The sequence below is a fragment of the Ranitomeya variabilis genome, chromosome 2 (genome assembly GCF_051348905.1).
Source record: "Ranitomeya variabilis isolate aRanVar5 chromosome 2, aRanVar5.hap1, whole genome shotgun sequence".
Lineage (NCBI taxonomy): Eukaryota > Metazoa > Chordata > Amphibia > Anura > Dendrobatidae > Ranitomeya > Ranitomeya variabilis.
Window position 1 is genome coordinate 1,047,405,007 of NC_135233.1, and position 13,425 is coordinate 1,047,418,431.

Genomic DNA, 13,425 nt, shown 5'->3' on the forward strand with positions numbered 1-13,425 from the left:
AATTTAAATAGACATACTGTGGTCTGTAGAGACACGCCACATGTCCGTCTCCACGGGTGAGCTGCGGGCGTCTGTGCACGCATTGTGGGCATGGGATTTCTTGAAATCCCATCCAATATGCTATAACATCTGGACACTGCACAAGTACACATCATTCAACCTGCATCATTTACTGTCCATGTGCACCTACCCTTACTCCGGCTCAGGAAGAATGATTGGTACAGATAGTCCTCGATACAGTATAATGCAGGTCCCATATAGTACATACAGTAAAATGCACTCCCAATGGTCCTTGATAAAGTATAATGCAGCCCCCCTCAGAGTATACTGCCACCCCCTCAGAGTATAATGCAGCCCCACACACAGTATAATGCAGCACCACACACACAGTATAATGCAGCCCCACACACACAGTATAATGCAGGCCCACACACAGTATAATGCAGCCCCACATACACAGTATAATGCAGCCCCCCACACAGTATTATGAAGCCCCACACACACAGTATAATGCAGGCCTGCGCACAAAGTATAATCAGCCCCACACACGCAGTATAATGCAGCCCCACATACACAGTATAATGCAGCCCCACACACAGTATAATGCAGCCCCACACACAGTGTAATGCAGCCCCACACACAGTATAATGCAGGCCCCCCACACAGTATAATTCAGCCCTCCCCACAAACACACACACAGTATAATGCAGCCCCCCACACAGTATAATGTAGGCCCACACACACAGTATAATGCAGCCCCCCACATAATGCTTACAGCTTCATTGTACGTATCACATTGGACTTTATACTGGTTTTGTGGATAACATCTTATTTCGGAGTTATAAAGAAAACATGCTGTATGGCATGTCATGAATTATCTAATTTGAGATGTAAAAAAAAGTGAAAAACGTACTTATTTTATTGCCAGGTATTACAATATCGTAATGTAATTTAATTTTTGGAGTGTTAATAAGTATTACAGACCTTTCAAAGCCTTTAATCATTCTACTAAACCAAGTAAAATGCCTCCTGCTCTCATGGACTGCTTAAAGGAATGCTCACATTGATTAGTGGTTTTCCTGCCATAAGGGATATTGGTCATTTAATTTGACACTAATCACCATATAAATGATTTGTTTATTTTAGATACATAGATTTTATACATTGTACCTGATTGATGGTTAAGTGGTTCGGGTATAGGTTGTTATTGGAAGCCCATGAGCTTTGAGATACAATTCTGAGGTGCAATGAGGGTACAAAAGAGTTGTTTTCATACCTGATGTCGTGCCTGATTCCTCTGCCCCATTTGCGGAGCCCAGGGCTTGATAGCTGTATAACTGTTGGAGTTTTACATAAATCCTTCTTAGTAAAACTCTGCACGGCTAATAAAACCCGACATCTCTCTCCCTGAAGGAGGGACCTTTGTAATATCAGCTATTTTTCCCTATGTCTCTTAACTCTTTTTCCTTCCTTTGCCTGTCTTTAGTGAGCAGAGCCTAACCAGGCTTGTCTCTTTCCAGCCGGCAGGGGAACCAATTATCAGTGTAAGTGGTGCAGGAACCAAGCAGGCTCTCGAGTCTTGTTTTTGTAAATGATCCATTGCATAAATGCAGGAAAAGTGTGCTTCCAGAATTTTAATCAATTTTTTTTTTCTTATGATGGATTTAGCTATGTTTTGAGTATGCGGAAATTGACACCATATGAAACTGCAAATTTCACAAAAACACATAAAATGAAGTTAAGCCTGTGTTCAGATCTGACCCACATAATTACTCAAATGAGATCAGATGGTTGCCCTTATGTTTTTCTTAGCGTCTACAGGTCAATACTGATTCTTCTTGAATCTTGGAATATAGATGTCAATTTTCTATTTCTGTTGGATGTGATCATGTTTCCCAGACATTTTAACTTCAAACATACAAAAAGCAGTTTTAAAGTGGATGTGTCACCGGATTTCACAAATTGCATACAATTTTGGGTAGATGTCTTGGTCCTGATGTGGCTGTGTACTTACTTTGAAAATCAATGTCATAATGGCTGTGTGATCCTTTTTGAAAATGTTATATCCTGGTAGTGAAATTATATAAAGTTGGACCTGTTGTCCACTGGTGTCAAATAATAGATCACTGGTACTAAAGTGAAATGGAATGCTTAATTGTTGTTTTTTCAGATTTTAAGTCCTGTGCAGGGGCCATAGAAGGAGCTCATTCTGGTGCATTCAAAGGCTACCATAAATTCTCCATTTGTTTGTAGAAAACAAGTCATGCCAGACTAATCTAGTTTACTTCTATGATGGAATCACTGACTGGGTGGATCAGGGAAATGCGGTAGATATATTATAGTAGTATTGTTCAACATTTTTATAAATGATCTAGATAAGCAAACTGAAGGTAATCTAATCAAATTTGCAGATGATGCAAACCTAGGAGGGATAGCTAACACTACAGAAAACAGAGAAAGGATTAAGAAGGATCTAGATAAGCTTGAACAATGGGCAGTGACTAATAGACTGGTATTTAACAGGGAGAAATGCAAGATTCTACATCTGGGCAAGAAAAATGAAAATTACATCTATAGAATGGGAAGAATAGAACTAAGCAACAGCATGCGTGAAAAAGACTTGGGTATACTAATAGATCACAAACGAAACATGAGTCAACAGTGTGATGCAGCAGCAAAAAGGCAAACACAGTTCTAGGATGTATTAAGAGAAGCATAGAGTCCAGATCACGTGAAGTAATAATCCCCCTCTACTCCTCCTTGGTTAGGCCTCATCTGGAATACTGTGTCCAGTTTTTGGCACCACATTTTAAAAAAGATATTGAAAAACTGGAGCGACTTCAGAGAAGAGCTACAAGGAGGGTGAGCAAACTGCAAATTATGTCCTACGAAGAGTTAAAGAATCTTGAAGTGTTTAGCTTAAAAAAAAGGCTAAGAGGAGACTTAATAGATGTCTACAAATATCTGAAGGGATGTCACAGTGTAGAGGGATTATCATTATTCTCATTTGAACATGGAAACATGAGATGTAATGGAATGAAATTGAAAAAGAGAAGATACAGATTAGATTTAAAAAAAAATTTTGACAGCAAGGGTGATCAATAAATGGAACAGTCTGCCACGACAGGTGGTGAGTTCTCATTCAATGGAAGTTTTCAAACAGAGGCTGTACAGACATCTGTCTGAGATGGTTTAGTGAATCCTGCATTGAGAAGGGGTTGGACATGATGACCCTGGAGGTCCCTTTCAACTCTAACATTCTAAGATTCTATGATTCATCAAATTCTTGATTCAAGCATAACACCATCTGTAAAAAAGCTGAAGTTGAAAAGAGGATGACTTCTACAAATGGATAATGATCCTAAACACACGTCAAAATCCACAATAGACAACCTCAAAAGGCACAAGCTGAAGGTTTTACAATGGCCATCTCTGTCCTCTGACCTGAACATCATTGAAAATCTGTGGCTAGACCTCAAAATAGCAGTGCATGCAAGACGACCCAGGAATCTCACAGAACTGGAAGAACTTTCCAAGGAAGAATGGAAAATCCCTCAAACAAGAATTGAAAGTCTCTTGGCTGGCTACAAAAAGCATTTACAAGCTGTGATACTTTCAAAGAGGGTGCTACTAGGTGCTAACCATTTTGGGTGCCCAAACTTTCATCAGTCCATTTTCCTTTTTGTAATTTTTAAAATGTAAAAGATGAAAACATTTTTTTTTCCTAAAATACAAACAAAATGTGTCTTTAACTTTAGGCCTTTTAGATATTTCATCTTCAACTTTTTTAACTGTTCGCAATAACAGTTTATTATTCCCATAGTCCTTATTCAAAAAGAGGCTGTGGTCACTTCAAAAAAACCAACAATTACATATTCGATTATGGAATACCACAAAAGAAAAGAAGAAGTGAAGATGGAATGATATTTAAAAGATAATATATTTATTGAAAAATATTTTAAAATTAGAAATAAATAATACAAAAAGACACACCAAACTTGGGAGGGTGGGGAGGGGGGGTTAAATCACCAGACTATGTCAAGGGGTGACGGATCTGCACAATACCACCAGGGTTAATGCTGAGAAATTAACCAGATCATATCGTATAAGATGGAAATTATGATGAGCGGTCAGAGGTACACAACACTCATATATATATATATATATGCCCACAGGGAATAAATCAATTTCAAGGACAAAAGGTATCCCATTCATTTGGTCTTACTAGAAAAGAGTGAAACATGTATATCCAGCAATACAACAAAGTTGTTAATAAACTGGAGAATAAACCCACTACAAGTGCCAAGGAAAGGGAATACCAAGAGAGAAAAGTCTCATGTAAGAAGTTAATTACCTGTGGTGCAGATGTAAATTGGGTGGTACCTAGCGCAGGAGGTGGGGTGCAGATGCGGTTCCCCGAAGCCCGACAAGCGCTGTTTCGCCGTAGCTTCTTCAATAGGGGCGTATTGGAGGTGTGATCTTCTTTTTGACTGTCACGATGGACATTCAATTATTTATTTTGACTCCTTTGGAATGGATGAACTTCTCCTAATGTGTGGACTTACCATACTGTGTTACGCTGCTCATTTAATGTGTGTCCTCTTGATATTGTAATCCGGAAGTCTTTATATTGGGTCTCCCGTTTGGGAGTTAAGTTGATGGCATGTCATAATATGCATTGCCCTTAAAAATGTATTTTCTGGTGGCCGTGCGCGTCGCGTTGCGGTCCACTGCATCCTGGTGTGGTCCGGTGTCTCCTGGTCTTGTGCGCGCGCTCTGGGTGCTTTTTCGCTCCCCGCGCATGCGCACTTGGCTTGACTCCGAGTTCCACTGCCAGGACCTGGCGGACGCAGTGCGCACGCGCCGACAGTGCCGCCATGATTGGTTAAGGCACCATGTGACCGGGGTCAGGGGCTACTTTAAGGTCCTTGTGAGCACCAAACGATTATCCCCTCGAGAAAGCGGCACGCGTCGGGTCCATTTTCCGGCTGTTTCCCCACTTCGCCCCCATTACCGGTAAGCCCTGCACTTATACCAGCCTCCTATCTATTGGTGACACCACTGTGTTCTATTTAGGGAAAGTTGTTTTTGGTATTGGTATCTGAGATTAGGGCTAAATCTATTTGAGATCTTTTTCCTTATAGCACTTTGTTATATGAGATCATGATGGGGCTTTTTGATGCTCTTCATTGTGGGGGCATCACATGTGGGTGAGGGAGTGGGGTTCTCAGCATTTCCTGGCATTTTTTCGTGTATGTTACTGTACAATATTATTGTTATTCAACTTTACGTTGTATTACTGATGTTTTTATTGAACAAAATTTTGATATTCTATTTATCGATGATCTGTATTTCCTCCTTTTCTCAAACATAATAAGATGATTCCAGCAGGTTTAAGTTCCCTAAGGGGACTAACAAATACAATAAAAGGTGAGATAAAAATAAAAAATATATACAGTATCACACCCATTTTCCCTCTCTTAAAATAAAGATTTGAAAAATGCCCATATGTGGTATATCTTAAAATTCCAATATCTAAAAATAAAAAGTTAATCAACTTGATCAGTAATTGCATTTTATTTTGCATGCCACAGCTGCTCAAAAAATGCAGTAAGAAGCCATCAAAATGTTGCGTTCAACCCAAAATAGTCTCAATAGAAATATCAGGTCGCACTGCAGAAAACAAGCCCTCACACAACTGCAAAATTAAGGGGTCTTGGAAAAATGGTGTCACGAGGAATTTTTTTATTATTTTATTTCTGATTTTTTTTTCACCACTTAAAAAACTATGCAATTTGGTATTGACGTAATCATAGTAAGGTCACATGTTCACATATTGAGTATTTGTTCTGTATTTTATATCAGTATTTGTAAGCCAAAACCAGGAGTGGGTGATAAATACAGAAGTGGTGCATATGTTTCTGTTATACTTTTCCTCTGATTGTTCCACTCCTGGTTTTGACATACAAATACTGATGTAAAATACTGACCAAATACTGAATGTGTTAACGTGGCCTAACAGGTAGAATAATACTTCCACATCATTTTTACTGCACAATGTACGCAATTAAAACAAAATCTTTAAAAAAAAAATGAGGAATTGTTGGGGATTTTTTTTTGCAATTTCCCCTCACTTGCAATTTTTTTCCCATTTTTACACTACATTATAAGGCGATATGAATGGTGTTATTCAAAAGCACAACCTGTCCTGCAAAAAAAAACAAAAAAAAACAAGCCCTCAAACGGCTATGTGGATGGAGATATATCAAAAAAGTTATGACTCTTGGAAGGAGGAGAGGAAAAAAAAACAAAATCACAAAGCTGAAAAAATCGCCCAGTTCTTAAGGGATTAAAAGGTATTAACCACTAAGGACTCTCAATTTTTATTTTTGAACAAAATAATGGCAAAAAAATTTTTAGCAGGTCATTAATGGGTTAAATGAGTGCAAATGAAAAGTAAGTTAATGGATAGAAAGAAAAGTGTCCTTTGCATTTTTCCAGATCATTAGCTACATGTAATGGCCATAAATAAAATGAATGCACATAACTAGGGCACCCGTGTTTACAGAAATAGGGTGAGCATTAGGCTACTTTCACACTAGCGTCGTGCACTGCACGTCGCTATGCGTCGTTTTGTAGAAAAACGCATTGTGCAAAAGTGCTTGCAGGATGCGTTTTTTTCTCCATTGACTTGCATTGCCACACGTCGCAACCGTCGTGAGACGGTTGCGTCGTGTTGCGTCGGACCGTCACCACCAAAAAACATTGCATGTAACGTTTTTTGGTGCGTCGTGTCCAGCATTTCCGACCGCGCATGGGCGGCCGGAACTCTGCCCCCTCCTCCCCGCACCTCACAGTGGGGCAGCGGATGCGTTGGAAAACAGCATCCGCTGCCCCCGTTGTGTGGCGCTTCCACAGCATGCGTCGGTGCGCCGCAACGTCGCATTGCGACGTGCAGTGCACGACGCTAATGTGAAAGTAGCCTTAATTATGTTTTTTATGGCTACCGAGCTGCTGTAATTTGTACAAATGTTCCAACAGACGAAATTATGAATGAGGTTATTCTTTTATTTAAAGGGATATCATAGAATTCTACTTTCAGTGATCTCATTATTTATTAGATGCCTAAAAATGTAGCCATTTCTGTAACTAAATGGAATGGTGACAATGAAAGAAACTCAACCACCTAATAGTGTCGGTAGTTTGGAATAGGTAGCAGAGTCACCAGATTTCTCCCAAAGCCTCTTCACATCCAATTGTCTCTTCTCTGGTCTTTTGTTTAACAACGGACAGTATTTTCCAGTGGCATGACTAGAGTCCCAAGATCAATAGGAAAAATCCAGTAGGATATGAGTAAGAACCATGCTGGTTCGAAATGTGTCATCTTTTTTTAGTTCCCTTTTCCTATTCATCTTCAACATGTTTTTAATTGAATTTCATTAAATGTAAAGTTTGTAAATATTTTTTCTTTTGGCATTGCTAGATTTTTCCTTTCGTGCAACTTTACCTGGATTGAGAGATCTCAGGGCTACAATGCATTTCAGGAGAGCTGATAAGTATTTTTTCTTTTTTGTAGTTGCATAACTAAAGACAGATGGGCCCCGGTTTAAGCCTGGACCAGAGGCCACCTATCCTGATATTTCTATACTTATATGACCTCCCTCTTGGCCTTGTAGGAAGGAAGACTGGGCTGTGGGTACCTGAATCGAGCTGGGTCCGGAACTGTTGAGGCTGCCTCCCTTGTTGCCTGGGGAAAGGAAGGCAGGAGGCAGTTTGGCGCAAACCAGCATCATGCAGCAGGGTGAACAGTGTGATCCGTTCCCTGTGCCCCGGCGCTGCAACCCATCGTGCCTGTCGGCTACAGCCGTATTCAGTGGGACCTTTAGAAAGAGAGACTGTGCGCGCCTAGAGATTGTAGGAGAGCGAGGTGCCGTGCGCTCAGTGACCATGAGTACCGCACACGTGGGGAAGGGAGAAAGCTGGGTGCCGGACAGACACACGCGGCCTGCCTCACCAGTTGCTATACTGCAGCCAATAATTGTTACTGGAAGTGTTGCGACTCCGTGTACTTTGGCCACACATGTTTACGGACTAGAGGGTCAGCGGAAGGTACCGGAGACCGACCATTTCTGCCAGAAGAGGGATCATCGTTTAAAGAACCCCATATGTGGACATCTTCCCGAACGCTTCCGATGCTGCAACCCCTGTGGGACCACCTGCTGAGGAGGAGCATAAAAGACATGATAAGTTCCTTAACTGGACTGCTGTTGCTTTACTTACATTATTCTTATTACCATGAAGGCCTGCTGCACAAAGTCTCCTCTTAACAGTTTTTGTAGAGATGTGTCTGCTGCTAGAACTCTGTGTGGCATTGACCTGGTCTCTAATCTGAGCTGCTGTTAACCTGTGATTTCCGAGGCTGGTGACTCAGATAAACTTATCCTCAGAAGCAGAGATGACTCTTGGTCTTCCTTTCCTGGGGCGGTCCTCATGTGAGCCAGTTTCTTTGTAGCGCTTGATGGTTTTTGCCACTGCACTTGGGGACACTTTCAAAGTTTGCCCAATTTTTCAGACTGACTGACCTTGATTTCTTAAAGTAATGATGGCTACTCGTTTTTCTTTACTTAGCTGCTTTTTTCTTGCCATAATACAAATTCTAACAGTCTATTCAGTAGGACTATCAGCTGTGTATCCACCAGACTTCTGCACAACACAACTAATGGTCCCATCCCCATTTATAAGGCAAGAAATCTCACTTATTAAACCTGACAGGGCACACCTGTGAATTGAAAACCATTCCCGGTGCCTACCTCTTGAAGCACATCAAGAGAATGCCAAGAGTGTGCAAAGCAGTCATCATAGCAAAAGGTGGCTACTTTGAAGAACCTAGAATATAAGACATAATTTCAGTTGTTTCACACTTTATTGTTAAGTATATTATTCCACATGTGTTAATTCATAGTTTCGATACCTTCAAGGTGAATGTACAATTTTCATAGTCATGAAAATACAGAAAAATCTTTAAATGAGAAGGTGTGTCCAAACTTTTAGTCTGTACTGTATATATATATATATATATATATATATATATATATATACATATATATATATATTATATATATATTGTAGGGGTTGTACTCGCTCAAGTGCGGCGGGTGACACTCAGGAGGCACGTTCCATCAAAAGTTCACAGGTTTATTGCTCCATAAACCACATAGTAAGAACAGAAAACAAATAGCCTTTGGCTCAGGAAAAGAAAATACAAATGTCCAGTCCTTCAGGCTCAGTCCTGGAGCCTTAACACACTGTGGAGGCTTTCTTCTCCACACCCACACCTCCTGTGTTAAGCATTAGCCTGTCTTTTATGGATCTAACCACACCCAGGAACCCATCACATGATTAGACATGTGGTTATGACATCACCACAGGTCCTGAAACACACATAGATAGGCATGGTTATGCCCCTTACCCAGGGGTGAGGTATATGGGTAGCCAGACCCTCCCATCTCTCATAGCTAACCGTAACCCGGACCCAAGTATACAAAACAATTCCTTATTGCTTTATGTGCATTAAAGAAAACACTCCGGGTTACATCACAGTGACAAGCCTTCTCTGTGACACATACCTCCCGTCGACTATACAACCTTTAGCCACGCTACATACTTCCCCCCTGCCTAAAGCCATGGGGCTTGACACTTGTCCTAAACCGACCAGAGACCCTTCTCAGTCATCCCTGACAGTCAAACCGTCTGTCTAAGTCAGGGCCTGTTACTGAATCCTTTCGTCGGCATTCGCCAACCATTTCTGTCACATACTTTGATAAAGATGAGCCCTTGTCATTTCGTCTGCTACAGGATCAACCGCTTAGGTAACTGAGCCCTGAGCTAACTGAGGAGTCACTTTCTCTTGCTCTTCCCTCTGGCCACCTTTGGTTCTCCCTCTGTTGGTGATCTCTCCCATTGTCTTTCTTCGGAGAGCAGTTCTTCCCTTTATCTCTATATCCTCTGTTAGCTTGAGGACTTTGAGTCTTTAGAGAACCTCTTCGTCTCTCTATACTGCAAGTTGAAGGTGGTGGCAATCTGTTTGCCAATTCCCGCAGCTCTATATTGATGTGCTCCCTCTCACGTCTTAGCTGCTCAACTTCTATTAGGTAACCCATGCGATACCCCAGGAGCATCCGGATATTTTCAAGACTCTCCATGGATCTGACAACCAGGAATGGAACCATCCCATCTTTACCCACGACCTGAGCCTTGTCATCACCCAGAACCCTCAGTCTCTTCACACCGGATCTATTTACAATCTCCTGCATCACTCGCCCAAGCCTTCCGATGACTTTTCCCAACAAATTTCTGTGTACCAGAATGATGTCCCACCAAGCCGAGCCGATTTTGAGCTTCTGTCGCTAGCTCCAGACGTCGAGCGGCTTCCTCATTCTTCAACGTGATCATTTGTTTTGTGCGGAGGCATTGTAGATGCATCTCTCTCAGGACAGCCACCCACTTCAATGTGACTTCCCTAGTCGAAAGTATGACCAGTTGATGAGTCTCAGACGCCCAGTGCACCCTACACGCTTCGACCGCCTTTTTAAAAGCCTCATGCACCTCCTCACTGGAACACACTTCTTGCATGTCTTCGGGTACGTCTATTACACATTTGAAAACTGAAGTCTCACCTTCTTGGCCATATTGTTGGACCTCCTCGTCCTTAGGGTCAGCGCAGTTTTCCAAGACCTCAACGTCCTTTGTTCGGCCATCTGCGTGGCTCTTCCCTTGCTGGATTTCTTCCTCTGTTGAGGCCCCTTCTTTGATCAGCCTCTCCAGCTCACTCTCTTTCATTGCGTTAAGATCGGGAGAGCGCAACAGTTCAGTGTCATGGTCATCCATGAATTTCTGGAGTTGGGGATTGGTCAACTTTATCTTGAGCTCTCGGAGAACTTTATCTTGCTCCTCTGCCAGGCAGCAACGCTCATCCTCTCTCTGAAGAAGCTCCTGCTGATGCTTCTTCTTGGGCCTCTCTGAGCACCTCCACATCTTTCCATATGGCCTTATTCATAGTTTGACACACTGATAGGTGACCTCTGAGCTCAGAGACTTCCTTCTCCAGCTCATCCACTCTGTGCTCAATCGCCAGTCTCAGGACCCTTTCTTGCTCGACTGTCTCTTTAAGCAGCTCTATCTCATGGTCCTGCTCTCTTTTGGCCAGCACATGTCACATCACCAATTCTCTAATTAGATTTTCAGATGGGCTCTCTTGCCCACCTATAATTTGCCTCTTCAGAGTTCCACCTGTTCCTGCATCCGCCTCTATGGTCTCTGTGGGGCTCTCTGTCTGTTCGCTCTTAGGCACCTCTTGATTTTTAGTAACTTCAGAGATCTCCATCTCTTCAGCATCAGGTACTCTGGAGCCTTCATACTGAGCCACTTCACCCTTTCCGGGCATTGCAGATATGGGACTACCACAAGTCTGTTTTAATTCCAGCCCTACCTCTGTGCTGGGATTTGTCAGAGGTAAAGTGACCTCCTTATCAAGGACAGTAACCTGATCTGTACCTGACCCTGTCTCTTCCTCATCATCTCTCTTCTCAGAGGGTGTAACCTGTCCCACCTTTCTGCGGCCCCCGCGACGAGATGAAGATCTGTGATTTTTACTCGGCTCCTCCTTACTGCACTCTTTTCCCTTTGCGCTCGAGTCACAGTCTGAATAGGAGTCACCCCCTCTCACCCTGTCATCCTGGAACAGCAAGTCCCCACTTAAACAGGTGTCAGACCCACACTTTCTTCCAGTCACCCGGAACTCTGGACTATCGACCTTAGGTGTCGCTATCTCCTTTTCATACATCACACCACTCGGAATCACTACAGCCGCCTGTTGTGGTGGGGCTCCCTTAGAGTCATTCCGACTCCGTTCTGAGCACTCAGACACTCCCCTTTCCTCCCACAAGTCCCAAAACCTTTCAAAATCCTGGCCTATTACAACAGGGAATGGCAAGTCTGAGACTACAGGTACATCATGGCTACCAATAATAGTGGGCGTCTCAATGATTACCCTGGACACCGGTTAATCCCTAGCGACCCCATGAACGCAGTGGGCTTCCATCTTCCTTCCGGGAATCAGATAGACAGGGAGTGTGGTGCTCACCAGCATCACCAGGCTCCCTGAGTCCAGAAGTCCAGTCACGCACACTCCATTGACTTATACAGAACAGCTCTGTGACATCTTGTCAGATGGAAAGTCAGTACAAAATTCGGGACATGCGCTGTTCGAACACTGAATCCGGCAACAGTTCATCAGCGAATTCGCCACCGCCCCTTTTTGGGCCACCACCCCTATTTGGACCCCACCCCCTTTTGGGTCACCGCCCCCTTGTGGACCATTTTCTCCTTTAGGGCCACCACCCCTTTTAGGGACTCCACCCCCTTTTGGACAACTACCCCCTTTTGAGACACAGCCCCTTTTTGGCCAACCATAATTATTTGGGGTCACCGCTCCTTTTTGGGACTCAACCCACGGCACTCACAGGCCCCAACAGTACCACAGTACACTTAGGTCTTTTCTAGGCCGTTGCTCTGTAAGAGTTTGTGTGACCTGATTCACACTGTCCTTTTACAATACCTCACCAGCTCCTGCTGGTACTGCCACAGCTCTTATTGTAGTCACAAACCACCGGCACCTCCGGCTGCCGATCACAAGCCGCTGCTGCTGCTGCAACTCCGGCTGCTGCAGAACCTTTTTGCTGCAACTGCACTGCACGTAACCACCACAGACTTCGTGGACCCGCCGATCCACAGCAAACTTCATAACCCCGCCGAGTTACCGCCAGATGCCTTCAGTCTTCGTGGCCCCGCCGAGCCACAGCAAGTTGATCAGAGAAGGAAAAAAAATAACAATTCATGGACTCGCCGATCCACAGCACAGACTCCTGTCTGTTACACACCCGGCTTCACAGCCCAAACAGAGTTTCTCACTGACCCCGGTCAATAGCACACGGACTCCTGTCCGTTACCTGTTGGTGTCGGCCACACAGGTTCCTGGAACCCTCTTCTCCTAGAAGGTATCCCACAAGCAGCAGTTCTCACTGACCCCGGTCAGTATTTACTCATGGTTGTCAAGACCGTCCACTCTTCTGGCTCAGACCAGCCAGCGCTGCAACATGTGCTCCTTGGATCATTGCCCACATCCGAAACACCAATTGTAGGGGTTGTACTCGCTCAGGTGCGGCGGGTGACACTCAGGAGGCACGTTCCATCAAAAGTTCACAGGTTTATTGCTCCATAAACCACATAGTAAGAACAGAAAACAAATAGCCTTTGGCTCAGGAAAAGAAAATACAAATGTCCAGTCCTTCAGGCTCAGTCCTGGAGCCTTAACACACTGTGGAGGCTTTCTCCTCCACACCCACACCTCCTGTGTTAAGCATTAGC